This window comes from Sprattus sprattus (genome assembly GCF_963457725.1).
Source record: "Sprattus sprattus genome assembly, chromosome: 9".
NCBI lineage: Eukaryota > Metazoa > Chordata > Actinopteri > Clupeiformes > Clupeidae > Sprattus > Sprattus sprattus.
In genome coordinates this window covers 22,414,945-22,429,393 of record NC_137928.1, presented here as the reverse complement: position 1 = coordinate 22,429,393, position 14,449 = coordinate 22,414,945, and positions in this window count along the sequence as shown.

The following is a 14,449-nucleotide window of genomic DNA, read 5'->3' as shown; positions in this document are numbered from 1 at the left end:
GAATATTTTTTTTAAATACTTACATTTCCCTCGTCTGCAGTTCATTCCAAGACATTGCCTTCAAATATGAATTCAATCCATTTCTCTCGTGTCTTCTGAGGCTGGGAGGTGATGTAGAGATCTGTACAGCCTACCACAGCACATCTTGAGTAATAAATTTGCTTCATGCTGCTAGCAAGCTAGTCCAAGTTCATATCATATAATAATGAGTGTAGGGGGGGCGGGGGGATGAGATGGGGGGACGGGCCCAAATCAAACTGACGACACTTTGATAAGGAAGTTCATTGGCAGTCACACAAGCATGTCGTTTCTGACGTCCAAGAACAATAACAGATCGCGGGATTAGTTTTTTTCCAGACTTTTTGGGTCAGTAGACATGCCAGCAGTGACGTGCAGTCAGGGTAGGCAAGGTAGGCACTGCCTACCCTGACAAAATTCAAACGTAAAAATGTTTATTAAATCATTTCATTTAATAAACTTGTATTTGTATTTGTACCGAGTATTCTTGTGATTTATATATGCAATACATACGTTATTCCAATTGTTTAGACGTTACGATGACAATTGTATCAGTTACGCATAAACAAATAAAAAAAACCGGTAGAATAAGCAGTGCCTTTACTGCCCATTCATTTTGAACGGCAACAAAAAAGTCATATCGCGCATGCGCACTTCGATTCTGTATTCTTTAATATGTACGTCGAAAGGCACAACTGTCCTGTGCCTTTGCACGTAAATATGTTATGCCAGTAATCATCTACGTTACGTATCAAACATGGACCAATTAAAATCGAGATATTACTGGACATTTGCGCAGCTGACGTCATTACACCAGCTAAACGTAATCCCCGCGAAAATCAAAGTAAAAATGACAACAGCGGTATCTACCGATATTGTGGAACTTAGACATTTCTCTAAACTCGACTTTAATAGAAAAAAGCAGTAACTGGCAAGAGGGAGGCCTAGTCCAACACTAAATGAACTTCTGCAGAAAAAGGGACCAAAAATTGTTGTTTCAAACGGACTGCTATGACAAAAAAGATTGGCATTGTGGCTGTGCTAGTCAGGTGAGTTAGAAACAATTTTGAGCTAAATTTTGAAATGACAAGTGTGGGGTTGAATTAATGCCGACTGCAAGCCATTTGCTTTCATATTCAATTGAGCAGTGTGTGTTCTCATTGCTGCTGACTGACATACATAATTGGCCGCTGTGCAATTAAGGATAAAGATGGTTGCATTCTGATGATGGACATTAACTGGTGTGTGCGTGTGCGAGACTGAGAGTAGTAGCCTAGGCCACACGATATGTTATCGTGATTGGATTTCTTTTTAAATATATCGATCGACTGTGCCTGCGTGCCGCACTTGTACCTACTGTTGTGACGTAGCCTATTAGCCTAAACAATAAAGTAATCTGGCTTTCATAACTCAGTGCCTACCCTCGTACTGACTTCACCGCACGTCACTGCATGCCAGATACCCAAATCAACGTGTAGAAGCACTAAAAAGGTGGAATTTTCATAATATGGCCCCTTTAACACATATGTCCTCCCATGCCTCACGCTTCTTTTTTGTGGTCACCCCACAGCCAAATTTAGCTTTTATAACCCCCCTCCTCTCCAGCACACACTGGGCCAACAGGAGCCGTTGGTCCTGGGACCAGTTCGGCTTTCTCTTACGTCTCGCCCTCGTTTCGTCCATTACGACAGGAGGACTTAAAGAGCCGTATGGACTGATATTTGAAGTGTTTAAGGGCTGGAAATATGCTGATTACCTAATAGTTTGCAGGGTGCTTTAATTATTACTTCCTTGATTCCATGCAATTTCCGTGTTTTTTTCGGCAATTTCTCTTTCTCTTAACTTGCAAAGCGTCATTCTCGTTGGATGCACAAACTTGTCATCATGCGTGTGCATTCTGCTTAGTGCACTGTCCATTAATATTTAATATGACTTAATTTGAAGCCTAGGTTATTCTCTTATTTTCTGTTGATTTAGTGGGATCGTTAGGGGGATGTTAGGACTGAGTTTTGAATGAGAGCGCCTGTCAGCAACCAATCACCGTGCGCACCGCTTCTAAACTCGTGCATGAGAGTTGACGTCTTCCATAGCAACGGAGTTTTTATTTTAAGCTTAGGAGTTGGTATTATCCTTAGTATGAGTAGGTCTCAGAGGCGTTGTGAATCACTTTTAAGAAATTACTCATACGTAAAATGTTTTAGCGCGAGTTAGGAGCACTCCTAGTGGTAAGATAAAAGGCTTTGTGAATACGGCCCCATAACTCTGATGTTTATTTTTTACGTTGACACTGCACCTAAAGCGCTACGCGATGTGCAGGAAGTGTTGAACGCTATGAAATGAATTATATTAGCCTACTGCAATGATGCCCATTATTTAAATAATACAATTATATAACAGAAGATAAGTAAGAAATAAAGGCCTTCCCCTAATACAAGCCTGCCCCAAATAAAGGCCGGTGCGCTATGCAGCCTAAGTAAATACAAGCCCCAGCCACAATTTGAGGATTTACGGTATATATATAGATATAGATAGATAGATAGATAGGTCTATAAATATCAATGTTAAATGTGTGTGTGTATGTGTGAGTCCTTATTAGACGTAGAAAACTGTCCAATGTCTTGTGTGGCAGTACAGCAGTGCCCTTATCTCTGATGATGGCTTTAGATTTGCTTGTTTACAGTGACCTCAGAAAATAACATAGACAGAACCCCCAGCTGTGTGTGCACCGTGTAAGTAAAATGAGCCATAACAAAGAGCACCAGCGCTAACAGGATCCAGAACATTTACCATAGGAGGCCCTTCTTAGCACACCCTCACTCCCACACAAAGTGGGCAAAACACAACAAAGACAAAAAGTTTCTCTCCATGCGACACACAAAAAATAAGCCCCTGTTTTACTATAACCCAGCTCTAAACAATTCTTCCTTCATAGTCTTATTTTATTACAAAGATGGTTTACAAGACACCATGGTTATGCCTTAAATACTGAATTAGGACTCCAACTCTCTTTCCTCCTCTCCTTCTGCCTTCCTCTCTCTCTTTCACTGGCTCCCTCTCTCTCTCTCTCACTTTTCATAGCACAGTCTCAGACCTCATTACCACCAGTAGCTGGCAGTGGGTGGCTTTAGTGTTCAAATGATTTATTTTTGCAATAAATACCCTCTCACCTTCACTCCGCTCCCAGAACACACCGCTGCCGACTGGAACAGTTTCACAGAGGTGACTTTGATTTCGAAGGCCGTTAATGTTTTAAAGCCCCTGCATGACTTCCACCATCTCCTTTTCTATTAGAGAGGATTGTCTCAGGCATGGGATATCAAGCTCGCGTAACGTACATGCGTCAGTGGCAGACATCTTATGTCTGCCATACCAATGAGTTGGCGCTGTATCAATGGTTTGTTTGGTTTGGTTGCGATGACCTTCACTAATCTGAGATCTATGAAAATGAAGTTTTTAAACCAAGCCACGGTCACCACAGGCTTCCTCTGTGGGGTTTAAGGACAGGGCTCCATAAATTCAGAAACATCTCACGTTGACTTTCTCTGAGCAACCAATATTGCTTTTAACCCTCATGTTGTGTCCGCAACATGGTTATACTTTTGGCAGTAGTGACCGGCCTGACATGAATGTTAATAATGCTTTTTGTAAGTATTTGATTTGATCTCTTTTGATTTAAACCTTTCTTAAGATACAAGTATTTGTTGTATGTCTTTACAAAAAATATATGTTATTTCTAGTTTTTTACTATAATGATGATGCACCATTTGTTTCATTCAAAATAAGTGAAATTCACAAAATATTTTACCAAACATACAACCAGTAAAAATCTAAATCTCAGGATAATTAGCATTCTGCACTCCAAAAACTGCTTTTCTAACCTAAGGTTATTATTCTTCTATTAAGATGAAAAATACTTGGTCTTGTTTTGGTGACCAGATTTCCCGGACGTAAAACCTGTTAACTTGTTTCATTATGAGCAGAAAGGAATAAGATTTTGATCAACATTGACATGATCTATTTGTTGTCCGTGTAGTTTTTACATACCAGTGATATTTTATGCTAATTTGGACACGGATGGAGAATAGACCTAACAGAGTCAACTTTATAGCGGTTGACTTCACAAACCATATTGGGGCCATATTGTCAGGAAAAATCTCAGTGGAGCTAACTCACAGCTAACTAGTCAGAAAGACTGATTTGTCAAAATGGTAGATAGTAACTGTGTGCCTGAATGCTAAAATAAATGTCTAGGAAAACGATACAAAAACTTGCCGTTGTCTTTCAGAGATCCTCAAAAAAGGAATTAGTGGATTTATCTTTAGTTGCCTAGATTATTCACACATTTGAACTTAATTTGAGTTCTTTAAACTCAACTAGATATGAGAACTTTATCTTTAAAGAATCCACTTTAAGTGTGGAAGTCTTATTTTAAGCAATATGTGTCAAGTTGAAAACATCTCATTTCAAGCATAAATTCACTTGTTATTTCTTAATGCATTCGAGGTCATAATTCAAGTTATTTTCAACTAAAACAACCACTTCATTGCATCATGCAGTAAAAGTGACCTAAATCAAACACAGTCAGATTTGCGATAATTGTGGATTACCACTGATCACAAGGTGCTCAGTCAGAAGTGTTGTCATAAACCACAATCTTTCCTCAAAATTGGTGGCATGATCGGATTCACTCAAACACAGTTCAAACGTCGCTCGAGCTGCATGCCAGTGATGTGAACTGAAGCCCGTACAAGAGCTGAAGTAACCACTGTGCCTTTTAACTTGAAAAGGCGAAAGGTAAGTTAACATATTACCTCGGCCTGCTTTGGTAATTCGTCACCAATATTAAAAACGAAACTATACATAAAAGACAAAGACCTCTGGTGGAAGTTATGAACTTGTTAGCAAACAAAGCTAGCACACTTGGCGTCAGCTAAGACAGCTATCCTAGCACAATTCAATAGAATCAATGTCGACTGAGCTAACGGCTATCATATGTTTTAAACTATTGCCAGGAAAAACAATGTCAGAAAGTGTCTCTAGTAGTCTTGTCTGTGAAAAGTAAGCAAGTTCAGAGAATGAATTTAGTGTAAATGTTGGTGATATAATAGCTAGTAGCCGCAGTTAGCTCTTATAATGGCTAGTAGCGGCAGTCAGCATTGCGTATACCCACTTCTCAAAACAGGGCGTTTATCCTGCGCTGTATGGGCTGCTTTAAAAAAAAGAAAAAAGTAACCCCACTTCTCCAGGGTCCACTACACCACTGGGCACCACTCACCACTCTTATTCATCCATAGTTTAAGGGACATCATAAATATTGCATATAAATTCTTACCACTTTGTTTGCAGCGACACAGGCCATTGCCTTGTTGATGGGGGCATCCCAAAATGTTCCCTTCCCTAACCGCCCCTCCGAGAAAACTGAGGTCGGCAAGTGAGGCACTGTAACATGTCTTTGAGGTGGGTTTTAGTGTCAGTACATAATGCTTTCATTTGTGAATTTCATGTGTCTGGTTTAACTTCAATCTGCTTGGAGTCAGGGGCGGACCGGACGAACGGGCAAACCGGGCAGTTGCCCAGGGCCTCGGCCACCAGGGGGGCCTCATCGTATTTCCGATTTTTAATTTTTTTTTGCTAATTAAAATAAATCACTTGGCATTGCAAAATAATGACAATTCATAATAAGCATGAAAAACGATTATTTTCTTTTCAGTATCAGCTTAAAATGTATCTTAATTCCATCATGGAACAAATTATTCCAGGTCACGTGACTTCTGTCACTGACAATTTTTCTGTGTGTGGTCGCAAAGTTAAGCGTGAAACGTCTTTTAAGTTGCAGCGAGAAAAGAAAGAGGAAAGGGCAGGATGAGAAGTTCAGGGAAAAATTACCTAAGGTAACACACAATTTCCTATCAAGGAATTCGTCCGTGGAAGTGGAAGAAATATCTGATAATGTGTCGAGTTCATCTGATAATGTTTCAAGTGCGGGTAAGCCAAGTTTAGCGATTGCTAGCAGCAGACAAACAGCTTGTAGTGACACCAACTAGCTCTGCCTGCTTTGCTTCTACAAACGGTTAGCCATCATGTACCACAGCTGCCCATATCCGAGACACTGTCACACCCGCACTGACGATGACACGCATGATACTGCCATGGTCATGAACACAGCTCAAGCACAACTGGCTGATAACGACAGCGGTGATGTCAACAATGGGAGTACATCAATGGTGGAGATACAGTGATTAGTGAAGACCCCTATGGCGTGACAAATTAACAGATAGAGAGATAATTGAAATGGTTAAAACAGGACCTGTACAAATTTGGCAGTTTCAGTTGAAAACATTCAGAAACAGAACTATAAAGCATTAATCAAATGTAACAAGTAACATTGTTTTGATTAAGAAATAAAAAAAGTTACACTACTAAAACACTGCACTCAAAACCTCATTTTAATTGTTAAAGTCATATACTCACAATAAATGTCAGTTCCACATAACATTAAAACGATTTCTTTTTTCTGAGGTATCACTTCATTTTATCTTCAATATCTAGACAGAAAGTGTCCCACTTAGCCTTAATATTGCATCTTGCAACAGATGCTTAAATATCCGACCTTACAGATACCCCTCCACCCTCAACCCCGCCTCAACAGGAGGCCTTACAGGAGCAATTAAGAGTCATTTTGGAATAATATGTCACTCTTAGGGTTCAGTTATAGTACTCTGTGTATCCAACTCTGTGACAATGCAGGAGCTTTGATGGAGTCTTTCTAAGTTCTGCGTTGCAGTTTTCAGTATTGTATTGCAATTCACTGCCGGAACGCTAGGGGTTTGCGGGAATTATCTGACCGTCTCCATTGGTCTCAGTCGCCTCGACTGGTAACATTTTTTGGAGGCACACGTCGGGCTACCATAAGCGGAGCTTTACTTTTACTCTAGGATTCTCGAATCTGCCAAAACTGTGCTAGGGCCAGTCTGATCTACAAAGCGACATTAAATTGCTTGCAGATTCGGATTAAAATTGAATAACTGAGCCAATAATATAATATTATATAAATATGACTGCAGCCCCCTCATTCAATAATATCATATCATACTGCTTTCATTACTAATATTTAAAAGCTAAATGTTTATCTGATGCATCTATGATCTAGATGCTGCTCCTAAACTGATGTAATGCACTCATTCATCCACATATGCACAACCATGCGGCTCTTGAATTAAAGAAATCTGTAATTTCCAGAAAGGTATTGCAGTAATCTTATGTGCTGATTTGTCTGTGTTTTTGTGTAGTTCGCTCATAAAAAATAGGTGTAGTGGATGGCATAGTCACATAAACACTTGTCATTACCACTAGCCCTATGTACTGGGCACCTCTCTCTTTCTTAGGGTTAGCCTATTTTTAACAGCTATCTGCTAATTTGGGTCTTTAGTCATTACAATTCTTACAGATATTGTTGTATAAATAGACAGTTGCTCATAATCGTGTATGTATGTAACATGTAATAATGTCTCGGTTAGGTTCTTTTCATGGAAAAACATTTTTAATTCAACCTCATTCAAATATAACTCTTTTACTGAAGGCTAAGTAATTCTGAACAAGTATGAACAAACTCTTAACTCTTAAACTGTCATATTTTCTCAGTGGAACTTAGGCTGGAGGCAATGCTCAATTTCAAATGAAAAGTTACTAATTTACTAATGTAAATAAAATAAACCATTAACATAAAATGTACTACTACTTTTTCCAGGATATGTCCCTAATTTTGAACTGCCCGAAGGCTACATGCCTTAGAAGATTCCATGCCCTAATCCAGCAGCTGTCCTTACTAAACAAATCTCTTAGACGCATGCTAAGGCCACTGTTGCGTCCAGCGGCCTTGTAGAGCTTCACAATGCTGATTGAAAAGTCATTGTCTTTATTCAGGTGAAGGCTCTCAGCAAGTGATTCTCTTACATACAGACAGGGGTGGAATGGGATACATAGCTCACGGAATAAATGTGAGACTTGGTTGAATGTCCATATATTTGTGATAAAGTTTCATTTGGCAAGTATTGAGCTCCCGGCTCATTGCCAGCATCCACAACGTCAACCAAAGGAGACAGAGAGCCAAGTTCAGTGTCAGACAGAGGGACAGATTGAGACACTCTATGCATATCTGCCTCCTGAATGGCTTGAATGTAAGGGAGAGTAGGTCCATCTAAACTCACATAATGTTCCCCCTGTCCTTCAGCAAAATGTCCAAGAACCAAAAGAGGCAAGCCTTCTCAGTAATAACCAGACGGTGATTTGACAGAAGTGGCATCCAAACCAAGAGTCGACACAATAAGGAACTGAACATTGAACATTTGTGATGCTCTCTGGAAAGTGAGGTGGCCACTGTATGTGCTATGTTGTGCCATCCTCGCTATATAATCCTCCCATGCTTTCTCAACATACTCCGAAAGGGGTGTCCCATCCATTCCATTTGGATGAAGCGTTAGGTCAGCAACTACTTCTACACGCAATGTTTCTGCAGAGCGTAAAATTCCAATTGTGGCCAATTGATCAGAAATAGCAGCAAATTGGCAGCTGCCATCAGGGGTCGGATCAAAGCAAATGTTCAGGTTCATTGACTCAAAATCCTCCAATCTGTCCTCATGTGAGTAAGGCATTCCCAGGTTAATTTGTACATCTGTTTTTGACTTTGGACGCTGCTTTTCTTCTTGTCTTGTCACACTGGTCACATCAGAAACAGAGAATCTTTTTTGTGTTGGAGTGGGGCTATTTGGCATTTGAAACTCAACCTTGTATTTGTGCAACTTTAAGTTTCTTTTCACAACAACACCTGGTATCACAAGATGCTTTTGTGAGACTCTGTGATGCCTTCTCTTCACCCTGACCAACACTTTATCGTTTACTCTATAAATAGAGGGTTTCAAACTTCCAGGTAGAGTCTGTCTGCGTGCACAGCGTTGTGTAGCCTTTTGCGCCCTTTTTCTGATCTTAATTCTTTCAGTCTGAAACAAGAGTCGGTGTCTTTGGGAGGGCAGTGTTTCGTTGCTTGGTGGACAGTGTTCTACAGGAACTTCCTGAGAAGAAGTTAACCGGTTTGATAATGCATGACTTTTTCTTCCGTAATAAACCTCAAAAGGTGACATCCAACTCAAAACCTCCTTCGGGTCTTCATTCATCACTTTTGCAAAATTGGCAAATGCTTAACCCAATTTACTCCTCCTCGTTGATATTGGACTAGGTCATACATTATCTTTTTCCTTAGGACTCGGTGGCTTCTCTTCACTTTACCCTGGCTCTGGGGATGGTAAGGAGAGCTCTGAATGGAGAGCTCAGATAATTCCCGCAACCCCCAGCGTTCCGGCAGTGAATTGCAATACCAAACTGAAAAGTGCAACGCAGAACTTAGAAAGACTCCATCAAAGCGCCTGCATGGTCACAGAGTTGGATACACAGAGTACAATAACAGAACCCTAAGAGTGACATATTAATCCAAAATGACTCTTAATTGCTCCTGTAAGGCCTCCTGTTGAGGGGGGGTTGAGGGTGGAGGGTATCTGTAAGGTCGGATATTTAAGCATCTGTTGCAAGATGCAATATTAAGGCTAAGTGGGACACTTTCTGTCCAGATATTGAAGATAAAATTAAGTGATACCTCAGTTATTACATTATTGGCTCAGTTATTACATTTTCAAAGGTTTATTTTAATGCAAGGCCAATAACGTAATAACCGGCCAATAACGTAACAAGTTATTACGTTATTGGCCAAAAGTTATTACGTTATTGGCTCAGCAACTTTATTACATTATTGGCAGTTTATTACGTTATTGGTTTTATTACATTTAAATTATTACGTTATTGGCCGTTATTACGTTATTGGCCGTTATTACGTTATCGGTTGCTACAGGGCTCAACATTGTTCTTTGCCCAGGGCCTCCAATTTGCTAGAACCGCCCCTGACCGGAGTAATTGTGCAGCCTGTCTTATTTTAAGAAGTCTTAACGAGGCAAATTTGCTTAACGCACTGGCAGCCAAATTTGCTTGTTTTAAGCAATAATTTGTCTAAAATCTAGAAGGCCAATTTTTGCAGTGTGTGTATTTATACTTAAATATATTTAAAATTAACAACACACATTTAACATATGCATTGCATATCATTTTTGAATGGATACACAACAAATGTAATGATTAAGGTGGCTCAGGTGCTTGCACTGCCGCCTCACAGCCAGAAGGTCATGGGTTCGATTCCTGCATAAGGGGCTGTTGGCTCTGGGGGGCAGGTCCTCCCCAGACCTTTAGTGCTCAGGTGGGCTATCTCCCGGGCCTTTCTGTGTGGAGTTTGCATGTTCTCCCCGTGTTCACAAGGGGTTTCTTCCACTTAGAACCCCAACAGAAAAAACATGCAACAGAACACTCTTCATCGGTCCCTGACCAAGACAGACTATTCCCCTCACCTGGTCCCCAGGCGCCTTAAGGCTGCCCACTGCTCCTGGGGTCCTGGAGGAAGGACAGTCCGGGATGGGATAATTGCAGTAGATAAATTCATGAACGACCTTAGGCGTGCATGTGTGCTGTGTCGCTCCGTGTATTCACATGTGCAGTGTGTCGCTTGTGCGATTAGGGTCTGACAATTATTATAATGGTAAAATTATTAATCTTACTATAAGAAATTCTATCCAGAGTAGGGTGAAATATGCACTGTAAAACCTGATAAGTTAACTTTACTTAAAAAAATTGTGGAAACCGATTACCTTGAAAAAATTGAGTAAAAGAACTTATTTGTTTAAGTTAAACTAGGTGTTTTTTTCACTTAAAATAAACTAGCACACGGTGAGTAGGCAATACTCAGTTCACTTCAGTTGTGAAAATAAGAGAAAACAAAGTTTAGTGTACTTGGCACACTGAAGTAAAGTGAACTTAACAAAAATAAAGGCACTTACCAGAGAAACTAAGTTCTCATAACTCAAGTACATGAGTAAAAAGCAATCAGCAATACTACATTCTTTAAAGTAAATTGAACTCAAATACCCTGCAATTGTAAGTTCTGTGAACTTGGATAAAATGAGGAAACCGATTACACAAATGGAAAATACTCTTGTGGAAAAGCATCACAAACACTATATTCTCAATAAAAAAAACAGAAATATCTTGTTTCCACTGTATGGAATGGAAAGAAATTGTCCAAAATTTAACTTGACTTAAAAACATAATAATAATAATAATAAATAATAATCTCTGATTAGACCAATCCATTGACCTTATGACATCACTGAAATGTTTACTATATACTAAAAACCATAGTTTACAATCTTACAATTGGAGTCTTTTGGCTTCCAGTTCTATGCTCCCTATGAAAATATAGTAAACATCAGAACTTCATTCCTAAATACACAGGATAAGGTGTTACACAGGTGTTGTATTTAGGAATGAAGTACTGATGTTTACTATATACTCCAAAAACTGAATATTCCTATTTCCTCTGCATAGAACTGGAAGCCAAAAGACTCTGATTGTACGATTGTAAACTATGGTTTTTCACATCTGATACATTGATTGGTCTGATCAGACAAAACCAAAGCATTACACATTTTTTCCCACATGTCTTTAAACAATGAATTCAACTTTTATCAGTTATAAAACAACACCTTCAAAAGAACAGTGTGTTGTTATGTTATAAAACAGCATAAGAACAGTATATAAATCCCCATTGATCTCATACATGCTCTCCAATGTTACTTCTTGTAGGGGCAAACATTCTTGACTGATGATGGGGAACAGGACCATCACAGACAACACTGAACAAACTAAAAGCAAACCTGATCCTTCTGTGTTTGTGTGTGTGAGTGTGTGAACTAAAAAAGCCAACCTGCTCATTCTGTCTTTGTGTGTTTTGGGGGGACTGTGTGTGCTGTTTGATGGGGGGTGGTGGGGTGCTGTTTCGCATCATAGGTACCATTTGCATTTTTATTTTGCTAATGCTCTGCTCCCATCTAAGGACATTAATTCAGCAGGAAACACTAATTTAACATAAACACACACACACTGAAAATAATCTTGCTGGTGATAGTGATATGCAGACACGTTTTCATACACAGATATAATCTCTCACTCTCTCTCTCACTCTCTTTTACATACACACACACTTGAACACGCACGCACGCACACACACACACGCACACACACATACACACACACACACGCTCACTCTCACTCTCTCTCACACACACACACACACACACATGCAGACCGTTCCAAACACATAAGGAGCTACCTCAAATTTAAACTATATTCTCAAAAAACTTATGAGCTCATGAGAGCATTCTTTAAGGTTTGCATTTTTGGGCTGAGTTTGTTTTGACCAATATCCAAGAGGATCTTTTGAATAAACTCAAATGAATACCTCATTGTTCTGGGATAGTCAAGGTGCAATGCATATACAAGTCCAAACTAAAGACAAAACGCCTCTGGATATGAAGACAAGTCATCCAAGCCTAGGTCCCCCTCAAGAATTACCACAACGTTGGTAGGGTGCAAGTGCAAACTAGCAGAATTAGGCCTTGGATCATCCTCTGGGATGACGGTAAGTATGCCCACTGGCACATGGGCTGAGTCCTCTCCGTTGTCCGAGTCCTGCATAGAAATCAACACAATAATGTGTGAGACAATAGATTTTCACAAGATGAAGAGTAAGCACGTGTGAGCAAGTCAGCGAAGGGAGAGAGAGAAATCCATCCACCATCAAATGTTTTCTGAAAGTAAAACTATGATGTTAACATGTAAAATGTGTAGTAGTTAACCCGGGAGTGTGTTAAAGAGAAGTGTATAAGGTGGAAATATGGACTATCAAAAGATATTTGCACATTTCCAAAGGATTGGAGGCATTCCATATTCAATGTCCAATCGAAACACTTTTTAGTTACGTGCATCAGGTTTATCAGTTTTATGACAGTGTTTGTAAGAAATAAATTGAGAAAAAAAAAAATATTAAACTTACAAAGCAAGTCCTGCAGAACTTCCTGTCATCATCTCCAAGAAACATTGGCAGACATTGCAGTACAACATTCTGTGTCACAGTGATCTTCTAGACATGCAAAAACAATTCCAGGGGAAAATTGGTAAAATTCCGTTACCGATAACAATAGCTTAAACTGCATAGACACACAAAGGACATATTAATTTTAAAAGAAACATTTGGACACTCTGTCTTTCAGAGAAGCGGAGCTGTAGAACATTTTGTCAATGCATTGAATTTATACTACTTACAGGATGAGAAATTATCATCACCTGAGTATCAGTGTGTTGGAGAAAGCCTTCAACGGATTGGCCCACTTTCCCTCTTTTTGACTTCATCATGTTTATCAGGCTGGGTGTGTGATGGTCCATTGCTTGATACAAATTTTGACGAAGATTTTTGCTGGCAACCCTTGAAAATTCATCATAAATCTGAAAACATACACAAACAACTTTCAGCAACAACATTTTATGGGGATCACCTGCTATAAATTGCACTTACAATTAGCTATGTCTCTTACTTGAGTTTCCGTGAAGAGCGCTGGCCATCGCTCCACCAATCTCGACACAGGTGGTTTCTCCTCTTCAATTTCCTTCCTTCTTCGTGCGGTAATTTCCCATTCTAAATTTTAAAGAATTTTTCCATCCACACTATCCACTAAAGGATCCAGGCTTCCTCAAACAAGGGTGTTTCTTGATGAGCCGCTGCTACTTCAACAAAGTGATGATCTCGGGGGTACGCCATGTACTTGCCTCTGCAAGTCTTTCCATGATTGCGTGTTTCATGTCCCGAGACATTTGTAACAGCGTGACATAAGCGTGAGAGCTTTTGGATGCGACAAATGTGCAGGGCCCTTACAAGGCCAATGCATTCCTCTCTTCCATCTGATTCGGCAACAAAAGAAAAAGACAGAATGACTCATTAGGATACAGCACTATGATTAGGCTTCAACAGTGATTCAAATTCGAAAATCTTGAACACTTGAGTAAATATAACCCATTTTACCTAGCCACAGTTAAGCAATACAGTGGCATTGTATGTGTATAGCATTTAGATGCAAGTTGCTGGTTAGACAAACATTATTTATCGAGCAATTGGTTTAGTACAAATTTGCAAATGCGCAGCAACTGAAGGAACCCGCCCTGAACTCTAAGCTAGCAGGCTAGCTGGTCCGTATCAAGCAATAAACTAGCATTTCAGGGGACAAACATTGAAATGTCAGCGCTACATCTATTATATTAAGGAGCATGTTACTTACCAGCAGAAGTTGTAAATGAGTGCACCGTCCGAGGCGCCGTTTTACTCCAATAACCGAAATGCCAGAGATGCTCTGTTTTGTGGCTTGCTTCGTCGATCTAACGTTCGTCGCAAGAATGCACCAGTAATGCCTACCTTCTGGGCTGACGTCACCAACAGACGTAAAAGCCC